This window comes from Pantherophis guttatus, chromosome 2 (genome assembly GCF_059756535.1).
Source record: "Pantherophis guttatus breed Tessera chromosome 2, ASM5975653v1, whole genome shotgun sequence".
NCBI lineage: Eukaryota > Metazoa > Chordata > Lepidosauria > Squamata > Colubridae > Pantherophis > Pantherophis guttatus.
Window position 1 is genome coordinate 164804884 of NC_142064.1, and position 25608 is coordinate 164830491.

General features: G+C 39.1%; 1 protein-coding gene across 7 annotated transcripts in view; it reads left to right on the plus strand.

Moving 5' to 3' along the window:
* The window catches only part of MGAT5B (alpha-1,6-mannosylglycoprotein 6-beta-N-acetylglucosaminyltransferase B), a 245443-nt gene that overhangs the window by 36207 nt on the left and 183628 nt on the right, over positions 1 to 25608 (plus strand). The gene's annotated exons all lie outside the window — the stretch shown is intronic.

Here is a 25608-nt window from a genome sequence, read left to right on the forward strand (position 1 = left end):
CTTAAGTGCATTTCCTAACTCTACTTTAAAAGCTGATTTACCTTACAACCAGGGCCCTCTTCAATGTAGAGGAATAAATCCAGCAGTTAGGCTTTCTCAGTTTCTGAAAACAGAACAGGTGAGCATTGCTGAAATGGAATTATGTTCTTTTCCCCCTGGTGACTCGAAACTCCCCCTTTAAAAACCCCAGCTGCCTCCATGGCCACCACCCCGTTATGATGGCTTCCAAACAGAATGGTAGAAAGCTCCAAAGAAGAATTCTCCTTTTAGAAATGAGCTCCTGGTAAGAGGCAATTGCAAAATGCTGACCCAGAAGAGTTGCGGTCTAAGAGAGGACTAATTTCTCATGGGTTCTCACCTCTTTGGCTTCGGCAGAAAACTCCTTTAGTTTTGTTTCTTCCTCTAATCATATTTAGGAATGTAGAATGACAAGCCTGCTTGTCCAATTTCTGAACCAGATGGAATTGGTCTTTTCAACTAGAAAAATGAAGAAAGTCCCCAAAGCTTTTGCTTTAGAACAGAGAATTGTTTTGTTGACAGTTTGCCTCGTTTGCTCCTGTGTTTACGGCTGCAGAGGACTGGCACATAATTCAAGGGGTAGGATAGCAAGGCTTTCTTCTGTCTCTGAAAAGACAGCTCTGGCAAATGAATGATCTTCAAACAAGCGTGGCCTTTCTCGTTTTAAAAATCACTCCTTTCATTCATATGGAACAAGGATATAGGTGGCTCTGCATTTTTATCACCCGACCTCAGTTTGTGCTTCAAGAAAAAACAAACAATGTGATTAATAGGCTGGAGTTCAGATTTGGATTTGGTTTAACCAGGTGGCCCAATATGGCTGGGCCTCCAATGATTTGACTACCTTGTGTCTGTAAGACACTGATGACTTTCTTCTCACCATCTTATCCTTCAAACACTGAGCAAGTGAATAGTGCTTACTGTTATGTATTGAATATATTTCTTTGTGTTAAGCCCTGCTTAAGTGAAACTAATCTTTAGATGACCCTAACTCAGTGGTGAAATCCAAATTTTTTTACTACCGGTTCTGTGAGCGTGACTTGGTGGGCATGGTGTGGCTTGGTGGGTGTGACAGGGGAAGGATACTGCAAAATCCCCATTCCCTCCCCACTCCTCCGAACTGCTCAAAATTTCCGCTACCAGTTCTCCAGAACCTGTCAGAACCTGCTGGATTTCATCCCTGCCCTAACTGTTAACTTCAACTATTTTGGAGGGAAACTTGATACATTCATATTTGGGTGACCTTTTTCAAGTATTATGATTGGTTGAGGCCCTGTGGGCCTAGAGTATAAATTACAGGGATTTGCCTGTTGTTCTTCAGTTCCAGTTGAGTCAATAAATGCTATTGTATCTATGCTGGTCTGTTCTTGCCTACTACAGCCCACTACACAATACTTACTACCACTATTCCAACAATGGGAGCAATAGGCTTGATTACTTCAGATTACATAGCTTTCTTATGGTTTCTTTTTTACCACCTAACCAACCTTTCAGCCATTACGTTTGATCAAAGATTCCCAGGGTGAAGATAGTATTCGTTTTACCGTGGCAATATCTCAACGAAACTAATGAGATTGAGGTATTTTTTTAAAAAAATCTGAGATTCAAGGTTAATCACTTCGATAGAAAGTACTCTTCTGACAATGTAACAGGTTTTTTGTTTTTACAGTGAAAATGTGCAGCAGGGGAAATCTCTCTCAAATGTTGTAGATATTTGTGTTCTAAAAGTGTCATACCCCCTGCTATCTGAGTCCTCATTTTTTGCTACCATAGACTAACATTGTTCTCCTCCCACAATATCATTTGTAGAGTGCTTGCAGTTGCTCTAGACAACATATCAGCAAGATACATCAATTTGCTTGGAGCATCCACTGCATTAAGTTGATGCCTCTGAAGCTATAAGTGTATGCTACACAAGCAGACAGAAGCACTATCAATAGGATTCCGAAAAATTGCTTCCAGAGGCTTATGATCAGTTTGACTCAAAACAATGTCTCCAACGCATAACTGATGGAGCTGTTTCATCATATGCAAGCAACACTTTCTCTGCATAATTTTACTTGATAGACTCAGAGATCTGGAGTTATGTAAAACGTATGCTTTGAATGTGATCCAAAATCATACTTCCCTGCACTTAGAAGCACCTAGCAGCACAGAACTGGTTTGTGGATATTAAGATATTGAAGAATGGATGCCTAACACATTTGCATTTCTGATTTGGAAGCCATTGAAACAATACCTTTTTCTTTGGCAAATGCCCTGACAATTCTGCCTCTCTAAGAACATATTGGGACACATATTGCACAGACTCCAAAAATCAAAGGACTTGTTTAGTGGGTATTCCATCATCCCATGTAGCTCTAACATTATCTTCATTATATTGTATCTCATGATTTATGTTTGTATCTCATGATTTATGCTTGCCTTATTTAGTATCCTTTTATGATTTATGTTGTTTACTTATTTAGTACCCTATGACTATCACTGATAGATAAATCACTTATGATTTATGATGATTGTATTTTATGATTATGATTTATCATTTGTTGCTTGTATGTACACTGAGAGCTTATGCAGCAGAGACAAATTCCTTGTGTGTCCAATCACACTTGATCATTAAACTATTCTATTCTATTCTATTCTATTCTATTCTATTCTATTCTATTCTATTCTATTCTATTCTATTCTATTCTATTCTATTCTATTCTATTCTATTCTATTCTCTACTCTACATCCCACCCCACCCTCCTTCCCCTTCCCCTTCCCCTAACCCCATTCCATTCCATTCCATTCCATTCCATTCCATTCCATTCCATTCCATTCCATTCCATTGAAGCAACTTTGAACTGAGTCTTATTTTCTTAAACTTAATCTTGTTAGCATGTACCGTCTCTTATTACTTTATGCAGAATTTTATCATGATGTTTTCAAAACTTTGCTGCAATGATAATCCCATTTACTACCATATACATATATATCCTTCCTTCACTTGTCTGTTGGAATACTTTACTAGAGGATTTCTGGACCAACAGCAAACAATGAAAACAATATTCCCATTGGACATATTCAAGTATCTATTAGTATAAACAAAGAAGATTCATTTAATTTCATCCACTAATAGGTATTCCAGAATAGTGTAGTTTTTCATGTCTGCGAAACAGTCAAGACTTCCCCTGCTAAGGGATTTGTATAATGCTGTTTATGTTTAACTTTGTTTAGGCCATGTGGCTGCAAATAGGTATACTGGTTGATTAACTTTTTATGCCCCTGATTAACAATCTCATTGTAGAATAAAAATTTACATTCAGCCCTCACCCTCATAATACATAAGAATAATAACAAAATCACAAAAATAACAGCTTCTCACTTTTCATATAATTCAGTGATCCACACAGTCTGTAAATCCTGTAACTCTAGACATTATTTCTACAGTTTCCATTTTTCACTGAGTATCTTTTAATCTATGAAATACCACAAAGGCATTTTCTAGCTATGTATGACAGGAATTACTGCTTGCTCAGTATATATGTATGATGAGCTCTTTCAAATTCCCCAAAGCCAGGAAAAATATCTTAATATAAAGCAAATAATCATTCCTATATTGAAAGTTTTACTGTATTTACTATCTCTGTCTGATAAAACAAGTCCGGGAGAAATGAAAAAAAATTAAATGTATTCCCCAGCTCAAAAGTTATCCTGTACACTTCTGCCTGCTGCAGTCCAAACATATGGAGGCTTCATAATTCTTCAAATATACTGTACGTCAAGAGAAAATTCTGCTAGTTCTATAGCTTCAGGAGAGGAAACATTTTCTGCCTTCTTGCCCTGGCTAGCTTCCTTTTTTTCCTGCTTGCTATATGACAAAGTTTCTCAATCTTCTCATGGCAGACTGGGGAATTCTGGGAGTCCACATATCTTAAAATTGCCAAAACTGAGAAACGCTGCTATGTGAAGCAGAGAACAAATGCACAAGCCAGAGATGGAATGGGTGGGAAGCTGAGAAACCACCTTGTCCTTAGTCTTCCCTTTGTTGGAAGAAATGTCCATCTGGGTTCAGTTCCAAGTGGGGAGAAAGACACTGGAAACATGGAGGCTGTTTGAAAGATGGTTTAATGGTGGACAGGACCACATGGTTTGAGGTCCTGGGCAATTGAGCATATGGGTGAGATATATGTGTGTGTGTGTGTGTGTGTGTGTGTGTGTGTGTGTGTTTCTTTCTTTTTCGTAGGTTTTATGTGTATTTCTCTTTAGCCAAGTTCTACCTACATAGAACCTGGCTAAAGAGAAATACATCCATCCATCCATCCATCCATCCATCCATCCATATATATATTCTGAGGTTTTCGCGGGTGTTTGTATGTAGGTCTTTGGTTATTCGGATTTTCTCACGCGTAGAATTGGAAGTGTCTTGGCGACGTTTTGACGAAGTCTCATTTGTCATCTTCAGGCTGGTGTTTTCGGCTTCATGCTTCTAGGAGCAATGTGTGATCGCAGCTGTTTCTTCCTTTTAACTGCCAGTGGGGGTGTGAACTGATTGGGTGGGAGCCTGGCTGTGTTCTGATTGGGTGGAGGTGTGTTCTGATTGGTTGGGGGCTTGGCTGTGCTCTGATTGGATGGGGGGTTGGCTGTGCTCAGAACACACCCCCATCCAATCAGAGCACAGCCAACCCCCCATCCAATCAGAGCACAGCCAAGCCTCCACCCAATCAGAACACACCTCCACCCAATCAGAACACAGCCAAGCTCCCACCCAATCAGTTCACACCCCCACTGGCAGTTAGAAGGAAGAAACAGCTGCAATCACACATTGCTCCTAGAAGCATGAAGCCGAAAACACCAGCCTGAAGATGGCGAATGAGACTTCGTCAAAACATCGCCAAGACACTTCCAATTCTACGCAGGAGAAAACCCGAATAACCAAAGACCTACACACACACACACACACACACACACACACACACACACACACACACACCCTCTCTTGGGCGCCGCCTTAGAGCTTTCTGTTCCTGTGTAAGGGCAGGTATCCTGATTGGTTGTCAGACTGCCATGGGGCCATGCAGGGGTAACTTTGTAGGCTGTCTTGAGTCTGAGGCTTGGTTGAATCTTGCTGGGTCATGATGTAATGAAGAAGGTGTGTTCTGAAAGGATGTTGGGCAATTCCTATTATGGCTTAATGGCTTTATCCTGGTTTGGATCTTGAGTGAGGGCTAATCCTATCACCCTGGAGCTTAAGGCCTTTTCTTTTGTAAGATGGCCCAGTCTTTCTGGGGCTATTAACAAAGGTGGGGGCTGCTTTCCAAGAGCATGTTTCTCCTTTTTTCATCTAGGGAGGTATAATATTCTGCCTTTTTAATATTTCCTAGAATGTTTCGTTCTTCTAGGAGAAGGGTGGTGCTAACTTCCTACACCTTCTTGCTCACTCAGGAGTTTTCTTAAGGAAGTCCTGAGTTCCTGTTCATTGTTTCTTCAGGTTCAGGGCCCATCTCCCTGTCTTATCAGTAAACTGTTTTCTAGGATGTACTGGGACCTGTTTAATTCTGTTCCAGTGTAGTCAACAAGCACACTTCTTGTGATTAAAGAGCCCATGCAGGTAGACACGCGGAAGTAATTGATGAGTGAGAAATGGATGTTCAATTGCTTGCAATTGAACAAGATGCCCATTAAAGTACAAATAGCTGTAGTGCGAAAGGAATCAGCTTAGAGGGACAATGGCAGTACAATTATTAGCCTGACTAGCAGAAGCAGCTTCTTCATGTATGCACCCACCTTCTCCTTTCTTTCAAAGGTGTGTATGTGTGGGGAGCCGGGGGAGGGAGATTGAAAGCAAACAAAATAACCACAGCACAACAGGTTGGTTAGGCATGCTTTACTTTGGAAAAATCTATTCTGGCTTCTGTCAAGAAATGCATTCTATTCTTAAATGCTCAGAAATCAATTGCTTAACAATTTGTTCAAGGATTTTTCTTGGTATAGATGGCCACTCTGTAGTAACTTGGCTCCTCTTTCTCTCTTCTTTTTGAACATAGGAAGGACAGTTTACATTCTCTAGGATCAGTGTTCATAGCATTGCTGCTTAAAGCATTAGTTTAACTAAAATTATACATGTTTGAATCAATGTATCATCATTTGAGAGCAAACTGTGTCTGGAGGTGGTGGTGGTAGAGAGACTTCTCACACATGACAGCTCCTAAAAAGGCCTTATGTAGGTATTTAGCCTTTTTTTAAAAAAAATGTTTTGTGAGATAGCACAGTAAGAGCCTCATCTGTAAGCACTGAAATCTTCGTGATTTTATTTATTTTTATTTATTTTATTTTGAATTTATATACCGCACCTTCTCTCGAAAGACTCAGGGTGTGTACAGCCAGATAAAAACATAGAATACAAACATTAAAAAACAATTAAAAGGATATATATTAATTTGGCCCCAGTTTAAGATAAGAAACCAATTAAAAATTAAAAATATGTTAAAAAATATGTTAAGCCAGCCCGGCTTGCTGGAAAAAGAAGGTTTAATTTGGGAAGAAGTTCCACTGTATTAGAGTGGCTTATTGCCACATAAATAAACAACAGAATTGAACCTTACAATACCAACTTTTATGATAAAGGTTGGGAAACCCGTGGCTCTTCAGCAGTGGTGGGTTGCCCCCGGTTTGCACCGGTTCTATAGAACCGGTAGTAAAACCGGCAGGAGGCTCCGCCCACTGACCCTGACGTCATCAAAACGCTTCTGCGCATGCGCAGAAGCTTCTGTGCATGCGCAGAAGAGTGCACGAGTGCAGCCCCTTTGCGAACCAGTAGTAAAGGTAAACAGAACCCACCCCTGCTCTGCAGTATTAGACAACTGATCCTTGATCATTGGCTTCTGTTGGATGGGGAAGAATGATTTGGGAGCTGTTGTTCAGCAGCCTCTAAAACGCCACAGCTTACCTATCTTTGCACATATGTTACTAACAATAATGGTGTAGGCTAGCCTTCTTAGTCATGGTGTCCTTCAAACAGATGGACTTTGTTTCCCCAAATTCTTAACAGTGACCTAGTTCGGGAAGTGCTGTGATAGGCGATATTTGACTGAGACATATATCATAAGAGGGGAGTAAAGGTTTAATTGATTGATTGGTTATGAGCCATCAAGTCATTTTCAACACAGATTTTCTCCCCACGATCTGTCCTTAACTTGGTCTTTCAGGTCTTCCAATGGTACACTCATTGCCACTATAACTGAGTCTATCCATCTTCCACTCTTTCCTTCCACATTTTTCAGCATTAGGAATCTTTTCTAGAGAGCTAGGTCTTTGCATAAAGCGAGCGAAGTATTTGAGTCTGATCATTTGTGCCTCAATTGAGAACTCTGGGTTGATTTGTTTGATGATCCATTGGTTTGTTTTCTTGGCTGTCCATAATATTCTCAGATTTAATACACTATGGTTTTGAACCTGGAATGTAATTCCCAGGTACTGTGCTGTGCTGAATGTTCTAGTCTTGAGTTGGCCAAATCTAACTTTATTTCTTGTAACCATCCTGCCTATATGGCTGGAGTAAAAATCATATAAAAGCAGTCTTTAGAGCTGGCACATATATTCAATATCACCAAGAAATGAGCAGTTCAACTGAGTAAATGAAGAATTAAAGACTGAATTTCCACACTCTTTCACTTATAGCTGGTCTTTAAAACTAAAGAGGAGAGATTAAGGGGGGAAAAGGATTCAGCACTTGGCTTTATTCAAAAGAGCCTTGGTAGTACAGTGGTCTAAGGCACCCTGTTATTAAGCTGGTTATTAAGACCAGCTGCCTGCAATTACTGCAGGTTCGAATCTCGCCAAGGCTCAAGGTTGACTCAGCCTTCCATTCTTTCTAAGGTAGGTAAATTGAGGACCCAGTTGTGGAGGCAATAAGCTGACTTTGTATAAATATACAAAAGGATGAAGGCTATTGCTGAGCACATTGTAAGCTGCCCTGAGTCTCCGGAGAAGGGCGGCATATAAATCAAATTAAAAAAAAATATCTATGGATTTATCCCTTGAATCTGTATCTCGTAATTCTATTTCCACTGAAGAAGCAGATGATGGTTCTAGGGTTCTCCTCATTCTACACAAGTTACATTGCTTAATAATATGGCCCATTTCTAGAAAGGTCAGGAGAACTTTTTTGTTGTTGTTATTTCATTGCCCCTCTTTTTCCAAAGGCTGATAGGCTTCTGACAATGGTGGGGTTTCTTGGGATTTTCTTCCTTATTGCTGTATCGCCAGGGGCAGAATGACTTTCTTCCAACTTCCCAATGCGGTGTCTCTCAGCCTTGACAACTTGACAATGTGAACATCGACTCCCAGAATTCTCCTGCCAGCACATTGAGAAACATTGTCCCCAATGTATATGTATGTTCTGAAAGTAATTGGTGGGCAGTTTGCATTTAGTCATGTGGGCTACGTGACCACAGAGATGTCTTCAGACAGTGCTGGCTCTTCGGCTTTGAAACGGAGATGAACACTGCTCCCTAGAGTCGGGAATGATTAGCACATATATGTGAGGGGAACTTTTACCTTTACCTTTAAATGCATGCAGAGGTGGGTTTCAGCAGGTTCTGACCAGTTCTGGAGAACTGGTAGTGGAAATTTTGAGTAGTTCGGAGAACTGATAAATACCACCTCTCACTGACCCCGCCCCATCTATTTTCTGCCTCCCGAGTCCTAGCTGATTGGGAGGAAATGGGGATTTTGAAGTAACCTTCCCCTGGAGTGGGAAGGGAATGGAGATTTTACAGTATCCTTCCCCTGCCAGGCCCACCAAGTCACGCCCACCAAGCCACGCCCACAGAACCGGTAGTAAAAATTTTTGAATCCCACCACTGAATGCATGGGAGTGAAAGGTAGATATATTTCACTGCTGACCAGCTTTAGGAGTAGCAGAACACAACATGAAAGTGTGTTTTTTATTCCTTAGATTTTTTTTTAATAGAGACAAGAGGAATTAGACACTTGAGTTGCCCTTTTGCTTCAATGCTACTGTTCCTGCTGGCATAAAAGCTGGGATATGCAGATTTCTTTAAATTTACTTCATTTATTTGCTGAATTTAAGTGATTTCTAGTTATTAAATTTTTCTATGGATTTTCAGTTAAACATTCTTAGAAGAATGTCTAGGGAGATTCTCAGTCATCCAGGTCATGGTTGTCCCAAAGGTGCTTTTTCAAGATGCAACTGGACTTTCTGGTTTTTCTTTGAAGATGTTTTGCTTCTCATCCAAGAGCTGAAGAATGCCTTTGGGACATTCTTAGAAGAAAATCCCCCCCCAATCATTTAGAAAATGGGTGTGTGTGAGTGAGAGAGAGAGACCTGGTACTTCCTTACTTTAATCTTACACAAGGAAGCTTTTGAGTTTTTTCTACCTTTTCCTTTTAGAAGATCCTGTAGTCTCAGAAGTTAGGGCACAGAACCGTCTCTCTTTCCCCGACAGTTTTAGATTGATTTTATGAAAACATGAACCCCCTGATGAATAGCATTCAAAGAACTATAGGTTTCTCTGGAAGATGAATGCCTCAATTTGCTCCCTTCAGAATTGTAGAGACCCACCCAAATGAAAGAAGAAAGAAGCTGGAGGAGGCTGGTTCTGCCTGTCTTTCAAAAATTTAGCCCCCTGCTGAGGATTATTTTTGAAACTTCGCTACAGATGAAGGTGGCATGTAGAAATACTTCAAAATTCTACTGAATTATAACTAAAGAATCCTATTGTCAGTTCTTTGAGGGATCCCTTTATACTAGCACAAAAGACCAAATCTTTTATACTTATATAAAGTTTTATAAGATGCTTTAACAGTAATAGTGGTTTGAGTGAAATTGTATTTATATCTCTCCTGGGAATTTGAACCATTATTATTGAGGCTTGCCAAATCCTATCAGTTAGGCTTATCAGTTGTTCTTTATTCTACCAGGGGAAGTGGAAGGAGAAACCACAGATTGTTGAAAAGACAAATGGGAATAAATTCTTCAGACTTTAAACTCAGCCAGGATAAAGCTCGGTTGCATCCATTTATACAGTGACTTAAAAAAAACCAAAACCTCTATTGGAGTTCTAAGGGTATTAATCCAAGTTTTGTAAACTGATGTGCCAGCAAAATTTCAGTGTAAAAGCCATCTTGCCACATTTCCCCCTAATTTCTCAGCAGGCAGGCCAGAGTTTCAGCTCAGATAATTGAACTCACCCTCATTGAATTTCCCCTCACATTTCCAACAACGGTCGGTGTTCCTTCTTTTTTTCCCTATGTGACTTCAAAATATGACAAGCTCAGGAACAGTTCCCACTTTCTGCTCCAGGGTTGGCTTTTGTATTTATATTTTGAGAGAATTCATTTGCTTAGGCCTTTTTCCGAGGTGAAACAGGAAGGCTGCCCTTGAATTTTGACAAGAATGGAAGACTTGCCCTTCGCTGGAGATGTGTAGAGAAAAATGAGATTGTGTATGTTGGGAAGAGAGATGAATGGGGCCCTCTATACTTTACTTAAAGTTATCGTTACTAAGCCTGTTTAAATGGATGCAATGTTTTTTGGGGGGGCAATGCCTCAATGTTGGCAGTGTCAAAATCTGGCATAGATTTCAAATTCATATGAAGGACCAAGTGAATGTAAACTATGTAAATGTAACAAATGTAAATTTAGTGTATATATATATGTGTGTGTGTGTGTGTGTGTGTGTGTGTGTGTGTGTGTCTACAACCCCCCACACACACACCAGATTTGGTTCCAGAGTTTCAAAAAAATGAACCAATGAAGAGCAAGTACATAAACAAGACAACCAGCAGTGAGAAGCAAAGTCATCAGAATGAATTTTTAATTCTAGATCTAGGAGAATGAAAAAAAGGATCCTAACTTCACTATAAGCCTTCCCAGGGAAGACGGTCCAGGAACAAATGATCCTTCATCTGATTACCTGATGCAGAAATAGCTTGAAGTTCTGGATCTGGAAGAAACATTAATGCCCACTGCATAATGATGCCTAAAAAAGGGGAATAGTGTGAGAGGATATGTGTATGTATATGCAAAACAGAGAAATAGGACATCAGCAGTTGGTCCTGCAGCACATACAGGTTGATACAGGAGAAGATGGTGTTTCTTTCAGGTATATCCCGGTCTTTCAGTGGGGCATGACACTAAACCAGTAGGCTGTATAGGCAGTTTTTATAGTACCCCTGAACTGTAATTTGAATGTACTGTACTATCCTAAAATGAATTCTAGGGCTGGGTTTGGTTCATCTTCAAAGGCAGTTTTACATATAATTTCTTACCGAACTAGAAGATGAATAAAGCGATTTTCTGGGAAGGCTTACTTAAAAACATCTTGTTGCCGTATTCAGAGTTTAATCAATCAAGGTTTGGATCTACACAATCCTTCTGCCATGTACCATTACAAACAAATTGTTCTTTTGGAATAGAGCCTATAGTAATTTCAGTTTGGGGGCTGTTTTGTATCATGCTTGGTGTTCAGGGAAGGTTAAGGAAAATAGGCTGTGGTAGTTGGTTGAAGGAGATGGCTCCTGAAGAATCAGCATTGATCTCCATAAGGAATTAATATTCTGTGTCTGTTTTTGTCCTGAAAATACATTGTTCTAGATCTGATCCAAAGGAAATAAGGATACACTTTATGGGAAAGTAAAGTCTAATTTGAATGACTCCTGCTGATTTAACTATTTATTTTTCTTGCCAGCAGTTACCATTGTCTTACTTTAGGATACTTTTTTCATCTTCCCAGTTTAGTGAATGTTCTATGATGTCTGTGTGTTTCCATTCACAGACTAATGAGGTCCAAGCTGCTTAGCTGCTTAAGATCAGTCTAAATTGGCTAAAATTATAAGGTTATTTATTTATTTATTTATTTATTTATTTATTTATTTATTTATTTATTTATTTTCTAAACCTTCCATCTCCCTCAAGGAGAAACTCTGGGTGGTGCACAATAAAGCATCAAAATACAAAACAGTATATAAAAAAATTAAAAAGTTAGTGTTAAAATTTTGAATTAAAATTTTTAAAAGAGTATATATATATATTTAAGGAGGCAAGAACAACATTAAAAATTGGTTGACAAAGGCAAAAGGAGGATTCTCATGGCACTAACCAATCCCACGATTTCTTTGGGCTCCCCATGTAAGGCCACAGAACTATATTTTAGCCTCTTTTTTGGAAGGGGCCAGGAGAGTGAAGGTTTGCCTCACCTCGCCCATATGAAACAAGCTGGAAATCCTTTAAACAGAGTAGCACTGGGGTTAAAGTTCTTGATTGAATGGAATGTGCCTGAAATGGCTCTCTTGCTGTCTACTGAATACTGAACAAAGGGGAGAGTTTAGAATGCATTGCCACAGAATTAACCTTTGTTCAGAAGACTCCAAGGCTATACTTAAATAAGAGAAAAAGAAATAGATTTTACTGAAAATCCTTACCCTTTGATCTGCAAAGGAAACCTGCAAAGGGAGCTGTTTCAGACTGGACACTTCGATAGGTAAATCACATCACCCCATACTTTTGATTTATCTTTTGCAAGTGGAAAATGTTCAGATTATAGAAGCAACACCAGGCTTCTCTCTTACACTATCGCTATTTACAATTCATTAGTACCTAACATACACATGTGTATTCTGGAATGATCATTAATTATTTGAGCCAGAGATGTCTGGATTGCTGTTTCCATTCACTCTAAAGTTAGTCATTTCCTCTTTCCAATAATGGGGTTTTAAATTGACGGCCGGCCCTAAATAAGAGAATTCAAATCACTAGCTGATTTCCATGCAACGTCTTGGAAAAATGCCCTACACTATACCACCACTTGGTAGGTGGCAGATGGCCCTGCCAGTCAGCTCTGTTCCCTCCACCCTGGAGACCTCCAGATGTGTTGAGTACACATTGCAAAATCCCCACGATACTGAAGTGATAAATTATGCGGTCCGATCCATCTGGAGAGTGCCATGCTGGGAAAGGCTGACAGAATATAATCAAATGCGTATGTTGCCATAATCATGCCATTTGCTGGGAACGCCGTAGCAGCTAATTGTGCATGAAAGAGAGAGGAGGAATCCTGGGAGTGATGTCACAACGATCGTTAAGGGCAGTGGTGGGTTGCTACTGGTTTGCCCCGGATTGGGCGAACCAGTAGCGATGGTGGGAGGCTCCACCAACCCGCCTGGACGTCTCTGCGCATGCGCAGAAGTGTCACGTGCATGCATGAGCGCGCACGTGCCTGCGAGCAAACTGGTAGTGACCAAAATTGAAACCCACTACTGGTTAAAGAGCTCAGAAGGGTGGCAGCAGGTCTGTCTTAGGCAATGAAAGGGAGAACAGCAATAAGAAATTCTTGGGAAAACACTCAATACAATGGTTTTTTTTTTTTAGTTTACCTTCTTTTATTTTCTTGATCCACTCAGACTTACTACAACATCAGGGCAATCTTTTGGGAACAGAACTGGAGACAGATGAAATTACTATAAATCACAGGGTGGCTTAAAAGGAAATATAAATCATAGGGAAAAATTAAGCTGAAATATTATGGGGGCGTGGGTGAAGGGAGAGCTATTTTGAATAGAGAGATCATAAGGATTTAAAATATATTAGCAGAATTGTAAGTCATAAACTGAATGCTAAAAACTAAGGGTGCATCACGATGAGAACATTGCATTTTAATAAAAGGTGTCAGTTTTGTGTTTTATTGCTTGATATTAATCTTTGTGTGTTTTTCATAAAGGAACATCTCTGCTTCTTTGAGAAATTACTGGTTTAGATTTATCCCCCCCCCCACGCATACTGTATGTGCATGAATGTGCAAGTCTGCTCTGATTTGCTCCATGGTGTAAAAAGTAGTAGGGAAGAAATCAACTTTAGATTCTGCTTGTGCTTCTGTTATGTTCCTTTTACCAGGGAGCCTGGAATATGATTTAAATTGGGAAAATATGAGGGTGGGGGTTAAGATCCTTCTCCTGTGCTCATTTCTCTGTTAGTTGAAACTAGGCACCCACATTACACCTAGTTTTGCCAAAAAAACGCTCCTTCAGAGTATATCAAAATAAGCCAAGTTGTATATAATCTCCTGTGTTGTTTAACATCCATATTGCATGTTCCTGTAAATGATCTCAAGTTCTCTTATTTGCTTTGGAGTTCTGTTCATAGTAGTTGCTTGCTTTGGGAATTGTGTGTTTAGATTGATGGGACGGAGGGTAGGAGAAAGTTAAGGTGGAAAGACAGGAGGAACAGATGGGAAAGTGTGAAAGTGAAAGTAATAGCCCAACATTTTTGGACACAGAAAGTGTGCATCAGGCAGACTGGAAAATGGTATGCTGGCAGAGCAACCCGGAAAAGTATTACTATGTGGTTATCTGGCACCAATATAGCATCAGGGACTGGAAGGTGGAACTAAGGAAATACATTTGGTAGCGCTCTCAATTTTTGTCATTACTCTGCATCAGTTCTTTTCTGTGAAAAAGAGGAAATGTTTTGCCAGCATCACTCCCCAAAAATCACCTAATTGAGAAGTATCAGTAACCTGCAAAATTTGGAAATAACTAATCTCATTTCAACAGAAGCAAGTTGATAGGGCAGATTTTGTTGGGGTGACCTAAATGCCTGCTCAATCTGCTATCCATATACCAGGAGGCAACTTCAAGGTCTCTGTCTCTCCACTCTTAGAGCCTGGAGCTTTAGCTTTCTTGGCTAGAGATTCTTAGTAGAACCCAGGCCTAGCTATCACAATGTGTTGTCCATCTCGTTTTCCTCTTTTATTTATGTTTTGCTACTGCCCAGTATCTTGTAGTATGGAAAGCAGCAGGATAAAACTTCATAAATCATATCCAGTGGATCAACTTGGAATTGTTAGGCTTTCTGGTGATACTCTAAATAGTTAATTGGAAAAGGTTCTTTGATAAAGAAAACCAAATGTATTTATGGAGATTGCCTTCAAGTGTAGGGTTATCTTCCGACACTTTTAAGGCTCATGATGATCTTTCAAAAGACCTCAGTGTTGACTATCCAGGTTCTGGATAGGAGTTCCTCTGCTTGAAATTAGCCTCTAGGGACAAGATAGGGATGCTGTCTATCTATTGTATTGCCCAATTGCATCTATTCCTGACTTTTTCATCCTGGCCTTAGAGCTGAGGATTGATTCTCTGGATAGTCTTGGAGGAGTTCAGCTATCATGTTTTGGATCTGAGTCATGAGTGTGGCTTGGGTTTTCTATAGCATCTAACCTTAACTGAGTGGTTATAAGCCTGATTTGTATAGGTATTATATTTTTAATTTAGAGTGATTGGTTCAATCTTTGGATTTGGAAGACATTTCTAATTACCATGTATTTTGCCACCATTACTCATCTCTGCAATTAAGTTAAGACTGATTAGGATAGTCCATTCCAAGTGGCTTATGGATCCTACTGGTTTCCAGTGGGCATTTGAGGATTTTGTAAGCAATCTGACAGGCAGCTAAAATGCAGAATTAGTGAAAGTGGTGGATGAAGTTGCTCCTAAACAGTTTTGGTCTGCTCAGATCCAGGGTAGCTTTATCTATCATAGAGGAGTTTTGGGAGACTAAAGAGACATCCAAGATGTCAGTGAAGAGTAAATATGATCAAAACTGGTTACGTACTCAAGTTCAAGCTACATCTTGGCAATATGGGCATCAAAGCATTGGCACTTCTCCACCCTAATTGTGTCTGATGAATGTCATTCAGCTACCTTCCTTAGGACAGTCTAGTCCTATTGTGGAATAACAGAGGAAAAGAATCACTTGTTTGCTTGGAAATGGATATAATGGGGTGCCTGGAACAGTAGTTTGTGGTGGCATCTTGGATTCTTTTAAACCTGTGGGGTTTGGAACTAAAAAGGATTGAGTATGAGATAGAGGGGAACTATGTAATATAACCTTAGAAAGGGAGGAATGATAATAAGCTTGCTTGTAATTGCTGTAAAGACACTCAGAAGTTTCTTCTTTGACTATCTTTTTATTTACCTGTATTACATTTTACATCTTACGTTTCAAAATCCTTTTTTTTCTAACATCCTTTTACATATGTTTTCATGTTTATCATTTACTTATGTAAATATCTTCAATAAAAATTACTTTACAAAAGTAAACCTGTAGGTTTAGGGATGAAAGCCTCAATCAGGAGAATGCTTGTCTGATTTCATCTGATGTTACAAATACATCTCTTCTCAGAGCAAAATGCTCTACTTTTTGTGAAGTCTATTCAGAAACGATTATTTCTTCAAAATGCAGTGATTGTCTTGGTAATTTCATTTCATTTCATTTATTGGATTTGTATACCGCCCTACTCCCGAAGGACTCAGGGCGGTGAACAGTCACAGAATAAAACACATAAATACAAAATTTAAAAACAGAATAAAACCGAATTAAACAATTTGGCCGAGACAAATTTAAAACACCCAATAATTTTAAAAACAAATTAAAATTTACATTTTAAAGGGGAAAAGATTTAGGCTAGGCCGGCTTGTTGGAATAAAAAAGTCTTTTTTTTTATTGAAAAGTTTTATAAGAAATACAAACATTCCCCCCCCACCCTTTCCCCCTCCCCCCTTCCCCCCAACCCTCCTCCCTAGACTTCCCAGAACAGGCACAGGGTATAGCATTCACAAACATAAAGCTAAAATATGCTAACAAATTATTGCATTCATATTCTCCCTAGGTCTTTAACTCCTTATAGCTCAAAAACTATAAACATAAACTACTTTAAAATATTTCATTCATAAGCTATATGAATCTTCTTGTTCGGGTACTTTTTTTGCATATAGTCAATCCATCTTCTCCATTCTGATATGTATCTTTCATTTGAATGATCTTTAAGATATGATGACATTTTTGCCATCTCAGCCAGATGCACAACTTTTAATGTCCATTCCTCAATGCTAGGTGGATCTTCCTTCTTCCAGTACTGTGCCACCAGTGGAATAAAAAAGTCTTGAGAGCACAATGGAAGGTGCGCAGATCCGGGATCCTCCGTATCTCCGGGGGGGAGCTCATTCCAGATAGTAGGTGCCCCCACAGAGAAGGCTCTCCCCCTGGGGGCCGCCAGTCTACCATTGCTAATGGTAGAGAATCTGTTTTTTAGAATAACACCTGCCTTGCAGAACTTGCATTAAGCTGTGAACAGTTTCTGGGGTACAACCTGATCATTACTTTAAGGCCTTGTTATCTGCATGACTGACATTGAGTAGAGTTTGCCCATGCTGTGTGTCCTACTCAGAAAGTATGTCTTTCTCATTACTTCCTCCAGGTGTGTGTGTGTGTGTCAGTGGTGGGTTCCACTTACCTTCGCTACTGGTTTGCAACTGTGACCATGTGCGTGTTCACGCATGCTTCATGTGCACAGTGTGTCTGCGCATGCGCAGACTGTCCATGATGACATCTGTGATGATATCCGGGCAAGTGGGTGGTTCCCGCCACCGCCGCCACCGGTTCGCAGGGATCGGGGCAAACCAGTAGAAACTCACCACTGGCGTGTGACTCATGGAAGAAAGACTTTTCTATAGTTTTTCTGGCCTTATGGAATTCGTTTCCCTTAAGATTAGGATGGTTAGTTCCCTGTTATCTTGAGAACTTTGAGCAGAGCTGAAGACTTCTTGCAACTTTAGCTGAGGATTACAATGGCTACAATATAGTGTGTTGGGTGATTGCAGTTTTATTCCATGGTTTTATCTTGAATTTTATGAATCAAGATACACAATCCACACACATATGAGACACAGGAAAGAAGAAGGGAAACTACAGTATTTGGGTACAAAGTCTTCATGTTCAGTGCTGCATGGCTTCCAAATCAGTCCAACCGGAACTGGATGCTTTTATGGCGTGTCAAACTGTGGCTGGTAATCACCTCTGCGGGATAGAGGAAATGGTTCCTTTAGAGACATATAGCACCGCCTGAAGTAGTAAATACCTTTCCAAATGTCAACTGTGCATGTGTATGTTTACAGCTGCTCAAATAAGCACCAGGAAAAATAACATTTAACTTGCTTATGACTCTAAAGAATAACCTCAAGGAGAGGGTTCAATTCACTGAGGACTTGTGGCATAAGAGATTCATGATGGGATTTCGCATTGCTTTTGTGTTCTTTTCTCAAATCTGTTCCTACAGGGCCAAGGGAAGCATCATTTCAGACCTTTCCATGTAGCATTCCTTTGATGTAAATTGTGTGTTTCTGTTATTATCACTGCAAGAGAAAATAATAGCACCTCTCAATTTCTAGTTCCCTACTTTATTACTAAAAATAAGAGGTGGGATTTTATTGGCTCATTCAAATACTCCTCTTCCTGCTGCAGTCCCAACATATTAGTTGATTTGCTTCCCAAGCTTTGACTGAATAAAGAGGAAAAAAGGAAAAAAAAGGGGGGCTAAATCCAGTCATGGATCTTGCATGTAAAACTTAGTTTGGCTCCCAGATCTAGGTAAAAGAAAACAGATCCTTTCTGCATAGAGAACATTAAGCAGAGGGCATGAACACAAGAGTGGAAATAGTAAACAATGCTATCAATATGTAAATAAACAGGAAACTCCAAACCTCTTAATTTAGTTTTTACCAGACTGTCTTTTCCTTTTAGCCTGAATTATGTTATTGGAGGTATCCCAGGATTACCAAGGAAAATGACAACTCCATACAGGTAGACAAACAAGGTTGGAAGTTCTAGTTTAGCCCTTTCTTTGACCTAGTTGAGTCTGTATCCAGGGTTCTCCAGCATTCAAAGTTACAGGGCTTCCTGCCTTAGCTTTATAGGTCAAGATACCCTTGAGTTGAACTTGAGATACCTGTTTCCACATCTGTGCAGTTTCCTTCATAGCATAAAGGAATAGTCAGCTGTTATCTTCTTCTAGCACCGAGGTGTCAAACTCATGGCGTCACGGCGGCATCATGTGATGTATCGGGACTTCCCCCCCCTTTGCTAAACTGGGTGGGGGCGGGGCCAGCTGCATGATGCATCTAGCCTGTGGGCCACGAGTTTGACACCCCTGTTCTAGGATTTTGTTTTGGCTTCACAATCTAGCCTACAACCCTGAGCCCATTGCTGAGCCAAAGGACTCTCTACCAGTTTTCTGATTATCAAGCAATAACCTTTGACATTAAAATTTGTGATTGAAAATGAAACTATTTCCCAGTTAGATTTATTCTTTCCTACTCCTAAGATATGACTTGGTTTGTATTTACTTGCCAATTTTTCCCTGCAAAGAAATAAACTTCAGTAGAGTTGCATCCCATAATGATATATAATTCAGCAGGTTATTCTTTGCAGGCTGGTAAACAGATAAGCAGGTCTGTCAAACACAACGGAATCAGAAAGTTGGATGATCTTTGGATGATTCCACTACAGGATTTTGTCCCTTGGATCATGGATTTGATTGCTGGGTTGCCTCAGCGTGTTGCCTAAGTCACTGGCTTGGGGAAAATTCACTTGATACCAGTTTGGGTATTTCCTGCCAGACCCAGGGCTCTATTGTAAAATGTGGTGATTTGTTTTGTGCTCTCTCCTCTGGTATTTGCAAAAACAGTGCCAGGTTCGATGGAGCTTAAAACTAATTTCAAAATAGTGACAGCTTTGAGAAGTGGAGAGAGCTGTCACAAACTTAGTCCAGCCTCACTTATTAATCTATGTACTTCATAAGAAAAGTGGTGACGCAGTGAACTGCTCAGTTTCCAACATTATTATGTTCAAAGTCACATTAGGGCTGAGACTCGACATTTTTAGAAAAATGGGCCGTGTGAAATTGTTTTAGATGATAAACTGTACCAAGTATATTTTTCTTTGATTTGAAAGCTCTTTTTGGCAAAATTCGGTAACTTCCAAATTACTTTTTATAAGTCCTTCTCAAGTTTAGTAATGTATGAAAGGGTCAGGTTTGTAACTTCTAGGATTCCAAAGTATATTATTCCTAGGAATAACTGGGATACAGCAGAGGTTAAATTGAACATAACTATATACAGGTAGTCCTCGACTTACAACAGTTCATTTAAGGACTGTTCAAAGTTAAAAGTGACTTATGACCATTTTTCATACTTATGACCTTTGCAGCATCCTCAAGGTCAACTGATCAAAATTCAGATGTTTGGCAACTGACACATACTTATGATGATTACACTATCTCGGGATCATGTAATCCCCTTTTGCGACCTTCTGACAAGCAAAGTCAATGGGGAAGCCAGATTCATTTAATAACTGTGTTACTAATTTAACAACTGCAGCGATTCACTTAACAACTGTGGCAAGAAAGGTCGTAAAATGGGGCAAGATTCACTTAGCAACAGAAATTTTGGCTCAATTGTGGTCATAAGTCAAGGACTACCTGTATGCAGTGCCATGTTTCTAGAGCATTTTCTTGATTTTTTTGCTCTGAGGAGCTCTTCCCACTTTGAAAAATTATGAAAGATTCTGAAAGAGCTTTTCTTTGTATGGGTTATATTTATCAATATTTACCAAATTAAAAATTAAAATTGACACATTTGTGGAATGTTTGTTTATTGAAATATTTAAAGTAATATTAAATCCATTAGATTTAGCATAAATATTTTTTCATGTTAAAAACTCTTTTTAATAAATAAAAAATACTAATGAGAAGAGTGACGTTGTTTAATTTGTTTTCAAATATCTGTACTATCGGGTGAACAATTTTAATTTCGAGGACCCCAAAATGGTCTCTAGGGGAACCTCAGGGGTCGTTGAACCACACTTTAAGAAAAAATGGTCTAGATAATTCTTTGCATTTCAGCTGAACAAGTTGTATAGAACTTGATAAATTGACTGACACTTAAGGGGTGATTTGGTTGGTAAGGTATTGAAGTGTATCATGATAGATTTTGACAGAACATGAAGAGTAAATGCAGAGAATTTCTCCATTTAGGCATTTTTCTTTCTGTGGATTATACTTGGTTAATATAATAATGTACACTGAGTATAAAATCATTTGCTTATCTTACATTTGCAAATGTCTGGGGTTATTAGAATGTGTTAGGGCTGCTTCATCCAAATAGCATCTCAATAGCCATTGTAACATGGGAGAATATAGCCACCAACTAAAAGCAATGAGAACAATACCAGATAAATAGGCTTTTCGGAAGACCTTTCTGCCTCAGTATTCACTTCTCTAACTTGGCAGATGGATGGCTTGCTTCGAGCCCATCAGCTTCCATTCCAAGAAGGCCAGATGATTGAGAGTCAATGGAGGATGCATATCCTGCAGCTCTGTTACTGGTGGCAGCTACTGCAGCCCTCAAATTTGACAGATATATAAATACAGAACGGTAGGGAAGAGAATGCGTAGACTTGGAAGTGATGAAGGACACTAAGAAGACAATTGGGCTTTATGGAGAACGGATTATGATGAGTCCATGCATCCAAGAAATGACATTCCCATAGAAAATAGTCTTAGGTTCTGCTTGATTGTATGCTAAGATTTTCCCTATAATTCTACCAGGTCACCAAGGATTACAGATACCAGAAATTGAATATTTCAAAATGTCAATTTGAATGCTGTTGCAATGCTTAGGGAACCAGTTTGGCCACAGGAAACCTGAAGATAGATCCTTAAATTGCTAAACATATCCTTGCCTGATGTAAATGCTAATTTTTAAAAGAAGTTAAGAAATCACTGGCACAAGATCTATTTCATTAATTTCCACTGGCAATCTACCCAATCCTTACCAAGGCAATAATACTAAATCTAACTATTTGGGTGATGAAAAAATGTTTCCATTACCCCCAAAATTTCTCAAACCTTTGCTATGCTTCCAAAGGTTTGTTATGAACAATTTAATTTATGTTGTCTGAGATGTATCATCTGCTTGGGAATGCTAAGAAAAACTGCTTAGCTATAATTAGTTTAACATGCGTGTATAGAATTATTTCATTGGCAATAACTGGGGGGAAAGTGGTTATTCTCATCAGAAAATAACTGAATAGGTAATTCTCTACAGCTTTGTTAATATTGAAATTCCAGTCCTCTTATTCAGTGCAAACATACATAGGTTTTGCAGGAATTGCCATGGATTTATGATGGTTCCTGCAGCATATGCAAAAAATGTATCTGGAAGCTATCATCCTGTTAATGTTCTCAGTCCATAACAGCAGGCATTGGAACATGTTGTATGGCACTGATACTTAGGCATGGAAAAGAGTGGCTTATAATTTTTATATTTGTCACAGCCATGCTTGCTCTTTGAGATGTTCCTCTATTTGGACTATGAATCTGAGAAGACTCCCTCAGAGAAGAGGAAGGGGTCCCAAGGCTGCTGCTTTAGAAAGTAGCTTGCTGGAGTCAATAGCCTTCAGCTCCTTCACTCTGGGTTTTACATTTGGAATGGGAGCAATTCTACATCTTTAAAGCTATTTCTATATCTTCATCCTTTCACCAAAACACATGTGCAAATTGAGATACATTGTCCTTGTCCCCAATGACACATTTTATGATGGTTCTTTTAATGCCGGGTTGAAAGGATGTACACAGCTACTCATGCGCATAGATATACAAGTTGGGTTACTATGTGGTGGATATCAGTGTATTTTAGAGTCTATGTCTCTAATTTTGAAGCAGCTTACCACATTGTTCTTGCATCCACATCTTCACCTCCCTTCTTCCCCACCTCCAGTTCAATTGTCCCAAGCACGGATGTAAAATATGCTTTTAGCTTCTTCCTATGATGTCATGTTTTCCTTTGCCAACTAGCCACACTCAAAGGTAGTACTATATACATGACAAATATAGTTTTGTGATCAAATCCACATAAATCTGATTCATATGTTCATTTGGGGTTTGGGTTTAAGGGTTTGCTTGCTTTCCCCTTTTGTAACAAAATGTGCACAATAATTGAGAAAGGATCAATCCACAGTTTCAGCACATTTTCTGACAAAATCCACACTTGATATACGTGGGTCAGGGAGCCTTTATAAATTATCCACTGTGTACATATTTGCTTCCTATGATTAATTTATCAAGGATAAAAGAAAAATATATTGCTTCATCATAATTGCTTCTGTGCCTAGATGGGATCGAATGCAGGAGTTAGCATGAGAATCCCTCGGGGAAACAAAACCTCCAACGGGAATCTCCAGTTTTGCCTTCGGAGGTGAGAATTGCAGTAGCAAACAGCCATATAGGTCACCAAACTGAGGGAGACTGACAAACAATTATCAGGCATGCAAATGTTTTCTTGGTGAGCTATTTGTTGTTGATGAGATGGGCGGCATATAGGTTTAACAATGAATAAAATCATCTGTCCCACAGAGAAGTAAAATGGGTGTGAAATGAGTCAGGCATGATGATCCACATGGAATTGGCATGCATTTTCCTGTGCTCTGCAAGTTGAAAATTCATCCTTGTATTTGAAGGAGGATTGTCTTATAGGTTTAACATTTCCTATACAGAGATTACTGTCTAAACAGTTTTTAGACTATAAATATAGAAACGCACAAAATCTTTCTCAATAACAGCCCCATTTTATGGAATGTTCTCTCTTGGGAAGAATGGATGATCTCAAAATTGCTGACATAACATGAAAAGGCTAAAATAGTTTTGTCCCTTAAGGGCATTTGGCCCTTAAGAGCAATTTAGTTCAGTTTTTAAAGGATGCCTATGAGGTTTATCACAGTCTTTAATGATATTGCTTTATTAATATTGAGCTTTTATTTCTGGTTTTATCTTTTATTGTACACCACCTACAGTCCATTAGGATAGGAATGGGATATAACTATTGCAAAATCAATAGACTGTATGAAGCAGGGGTGAATATTATTTTTGCGACAAGATTATAGTTTAGGTGAGCAAAGTCTAGGTTCATTTCCCAATATGTGTTTTTGTTCTACTTTGGCTGTGGTGGCACAAAAAAATCAAATTTATCTTGTTCTTAACCAACTGAAATCTATTTTGGGTAAATAAAAGGTGTGGTTATCGTAAACCTAAACAACATACCTGAGACAACACCTTTTTTCTTCTTTTTATGAACCTGTAATTTTTAAATTTGGGGTAGAGTTAGGGTGACTGAATGGAGCTGAGAGTTTATTGTCTGGCTGCCCTTCCTGATGACTATATGGAGTTTGCAGCAAATATTTTCTCTTTGCTCCCTGAGAGAGAAAGACCCGTTGCTACCTAGGATTGAACTCTTGACCTTCCGAGTGGAAGGCGGGTGTCTTCACCACTAGGCTACCTGCGCTCTATAACTGAGGTAACACTTTTATTTTCAGGATTCCCATTGCTCATAAAATTTGTATGGAGTGATCTAGCTTCAAGTGCCATCAGATCATTTGGTGATGACTTTACATGGGGCCTTTTCTCAGGTTTTGGAAAATACTGTGGGCAGATGTTAGAAGCCTATCTTTAGGTGTTTTCAAGAACACTTTAAAGACTCAGTTTTTCGACCAGGTTTTAATAATTTTCACTAGTTTTAAATGGCTTTAAATATGATTTTTAAGCTGTTGTTGGTCTGTGATGTTGTTTTAGTGCATTTAAATGATCTGCATTTTAATTTTGGAGTCATTTAGGAAGGGTGGTAGAGAAAGGGGGGAAAAAAAGAAATCATAGCCAACTGCTGCTCATCTATGAAAGACAGTGCTCTCTCTTTTCATGAAATCTCCTCTTCCTGTAGGAGCTCTTAGGATTGCTCCAGGTAATTGCCCACGTCCATCTGGGACTCCATCAGCTGCTCCAGTTGATATAGGGAAGGTGCGCAATAAAAGGCAACTCAGTGGAGGCAGACAAAGCAGAGATAAAGGACCAGCCATAGCTACGTTTTTATTTAAGACTCTGCTGCCTACATCAACTTAGCTTGCAACTTTTTAACATTACATATAAAATGTTAAAATAGCAATTAAAATACTATATAGACTATAAAGACAAAAGAAACAAAGCAACAGTGAGAGTAATTCAGAGTTCTAATGCATCAGATATATTTAAAATTAGCAAGTCTATATATTAAAAACTTTTTTTTTGGCATCAAAAAAACTATAAAGTTAACAGCAGAAATTCTTGTTGGGGGAAAGCCTTCTGAAATGGGTGTATGTGGGTATGTCTGCTATTATCTAGCTATTCTAGCAGGTAGCATAGCTATTATATACCCCTGAGCAAAGAATAATATGGTTGTTCTCTGCCACCAAGCACACATATTTGAGAGGAATGCACATGGAAGCAGTGATGGAGGAAGGAGACACTTGCCTAGCCAGTCAGGTTAACTAAATCAACCTTGATAATCAATGGGGTGTTTGATGTAACAGCTAGATCACCAGCACATTCATGAGCATTATTGAACAATCACTCATTGCATTTTGGTAGGCACAACAAACACAGCAGGACCTGGGAATATATTGAAAGGGACTTCTTGCTGGTGAAATTGTCCTAACCCACAAAGAGATGTATAGGTTAATATCATGACCAGAGATGAACTGGCTCTAACAGTATAAAGTTGGTATAATAGTAATTCTGTTTTCATCATGCTGCAGTATTGTGTACTAATGGTGGGTTCTGGACTGCTTTCCAGGAAGCTCCACATTTAACTGCATTGCAGTAATTTAAAAATGAAGTTACCAGGGCTGGGATTACTGTAACAAAGCTATCTAATCAAATGCTATCTATCG